General features: G+C 46.6%; 1 pseudogene; it reads right to left on the reverse strand.

Annotated features, from left to right (window-relative positions):
- Window positions 1–1,858: 1,858 nt before the first annotated feature.
- Window positions 1,859–2,989, reverse strand: LOC123950945 (annotated as a pseudogene).
- Between the last annotated feature and the right edge of the window lie 370 nt (window positions 2,990–3,359).

A 3,359-nucleotide genomic window follows, 5' to 3' on the forward strand; every position in this document is an offset into this window, starting at 1 on the left:
TGTTGTAATTACTCAGATGAAGAAACAGAGCTACAGAGAGATTAAGGAATTTTTCCATGGTCACACAGCTAGAATGTTTCAAATATATTCTGAATAAACTTTGGAGACAGTGCCTCTGTCCTGGCCAAAAAGCAGACTTCACTAGATGATGTAATCATTTAAATTTACAATCCCTTTTCATTGCTGGCTAAAAGCCCAAACTCATACTCATACCTAAGGAAGCTCTTGTCAGATTAAATCAACTGGAGTGTTGCCTGCATTCATTGTGTAAGACTTGTATCATCATAAACATCCTGTAACCGAGGCCAGAATTTAGGAGAAGAGTAGCCATTCACATCAACAGTGTTACTTGGATTGAAAAAGTTGGGATTTTTTATTAGCATTACAATAGTTTTATTAAAGACATTGTTCATGTCGATTTAAATGGAAATAACATTCTGGGTTGGTTCACTGAAAGAAATTTTCTCTTTTCTTACAGGGTTGGAGGTTCAGAGACGTGGAAAGTAGTTCCTTTCTGAACTCTTGGCAGGAGACAAATCTTTCTTTCAGCACATAAAATCTCAATGATTGAATTGTGTGTGTGTTAAAAGCCCCTAGAAGAGACTTGCTCATCTTATTTGGTAGAGAATCTACTGATAGAGGCATAAAGTAGTAGCTAAAAGAAGAGAAAAAGAAGGTGCCCCTGACAAAAGTAGAGATTCAAATTTGGGAAATGGGTGACCTGGGATATTCATACCTTCTTTGGAAAAGAAGGAAGTATTTTCTGGGGCCCTGGCCCACCTACTGCGTGTTGGGTTCATGCACAACCAAACCAGAAAGAAATGCCACTTCAGTGTGTGAAATCTCCCAACAGCCATGTTATGGTAGATCGGAAAAATGTATGAATTCTCCTAGTGCTAGCAGAGACACTATGGACCGCGATTTGCCGGGAATACCCAAAAAATCTCAATAAGGGCCTGAAACCCAGAGTATTCATTAAAAACTTTCATATGGTACTGGGTAGGGAAATATCTAACAGCTACCGGCAATCGTTAGGTTACAGAGAATTGGAAAATGTCTTGGAAAAGTGAGAAATCATGGAGCCGTGATGCATCTTAATGTCAACCAGATACATTTATAAATTTGTGACCTTAATAATCTATGTACAAAAGTAAATATAATTATAAAATAAAGAAGAAAATTTCTAAGAAGAGCATGTGAATTAAAAGGAGTTCAATATTTTATTTATTTATTTATTTAAGGTGTGCACACTTTATTGAACTGGTCTTGTCAGTGTACAGGGAAGCCCCTGGCTGCCCCGTACCTCAACCCCACTCCCAAGGGAGGGGTGGCCTTCATGAATCTTAAATTGGAGGGGACAAAAAAGGGGGAAGCCATGATGGCAGACCATTCAAAATAAAACAAAAAGAACAGGTATTAAGGTGAAGATTAAAAAAAAAAAAATTTGGATTACATAATTTACACAAAAGCAATTTTGTCACCCTCCTGTGTGGACTCAGGTGAGGACTGCCCCTTCTCAGAGAGAAATGGAGTGGTTTTTGGGAAGGCAAGGGACTTCCTGTAACAATGCATCTCACGACATTTGGAATGACTATTAAAAAACAAACAAACAATGTACAAAGTCCTCTGTCACACTGTAGAACTGTGGGAATGCTCGCTCCAACCAACTGCTGTCACCTTCCCCGTTCCAGTTTTTAAATCCTGAGTCAAGCGCCCAAAAAAAGAAAAGAAAAAAAAATTGAGAAAAAAAAACTGAAAAAAATTCAAAAACAAAAAAACAATTAAAAAAATAAATAAAGCCATGCCAATCTCGTATCGTTTTCTGCACAAGTTAGGTTTTGTCAAAAAAGGGTGTAACGCCAAGTAAAGTAACCGTCCGCCTAGAAGCATTTGCGGTGGACGATGGAGGGGCCGGAATCGTCGTACTCCTGCTTGCTGATCCACATCTGCTGGAAGGTGGACAGCGAGGCCAGGATGGAACCCCCGACCCACACGGAGTACTTGCACTCAAGGTGGAGCAATGATCTTGATCTTCATCTTGCTGGGTGCCAGGGAGGTGATCTGCATCCTGTTGGCAATGCTGGGGTACGTGGTGGTCCTGCTGGACAGCACCGTGTTGGCGTCCAGGTCCTCGCGGATGTCGACGTCACACTTCATGATGGGGTTGAAGGTAGCTTCATGGATGCCGCAGGATTCCACGCCCGGGAAGGAAGGCTGGAAGAGCGCCTCTGGGCGGCGGAACTGCTCGTTGCCCATGGTGATGACCTGCCCATCCGGCAGCTCATAGCTCTTCTCCAGGGAGGAGCTGGAGGCTGCAGTGGCCATCTCCTGCTCGAACTCCAGGGCCACATAACACAGCTTCTCCTTGATGTCACGCACGATTTCCCGTGGTGGTAAAGCTATAGCCGCACTCCGTAAGGATCTTCATGAGGTAGTCCGTCAGGTCCCGGCCAGCCAGGTCCAGACGCAGGATGGCATGGGGCAGGGCGTACGGCGTACCCCTCGTAGATGAGCACAGTGTGGGTGATCCCGTCCCCGGAGTCCATCACGATGCCAGTGTGGCCAGAGGTGTACAGGGACAGCACAGCCTGGATGGCACGTACATGGCTGGGGTGTTGAAGGTTTGGAACATGATCTGGGTCATCTTCTCACAGTTGGCCTTGGCGTTCAGGGGGGGCCTCGCCAGCAGCACGGGGTGCTCCTCGGGGGCCACACGCAGCTCATTGTAGGTGTGGTACCAGATCTTCTCCATGTCGTCCCAGTTGGTGACAATACCGTGCTCGATGGGGTACTTCAGGGTCAGGATGCCCCTCTTGCTCTGGGCCTCATCGCCCACATAGAAGTCGTCCTGGCCCATGCCCACCATCACGGCCTGGTGCCGTGGGCGCCCCACGATGGAAGGGAAGACGGCCCGGGGGGCGTCGTCGCCTGCGAAGCCGGCTTTGCACATGCCGGAGCCGTTATCAACCACGAGTGCAGCGATACCTTCATCCACTGCGAACTGGGGGTGGTGCAAACCAGCGGCGGCAGCAGCCCAGCGGCGAGGGCGAGGGACCTGTGCTCGTGGGGTGGACACGGTCTTGGCGGTCTCAATATTTTATTTTTAAAAAGATTTTATTTATTTGAGAGTGAGAGAGAGCATGAAAGCGGGAGACGGGGGGAGTGGAGGGAGAGGAAGAGAGAGAATCCCAAGCGGACTGCACTCTTGAGCATTGAGCCTAATGTGGGGCTTGATCCCATGGCCCTGAGATTATTACCCAAGCAGAAAACAGAGTCCAACACTTAACTGACTGTGTCACCCAGGCACCCCATAGTCTGTGTACAAAACTAAATAAAATTGTATAATTATAAAATAAAGG

Source organism: Meles meles, chromosome 9 (genome assembly GCF_922984935.1).
Source record: "Meles meles chromosome 9, mMelMel3.1 paternal haplotype, whole genome shotgun sequence".
Taxonomy (NCBI): domain Eukaryota; kingdom Metazoa; phylum Chordata; class Mammalia; order Carnivora; family Mustelidae; genus Meles; species Meles meles.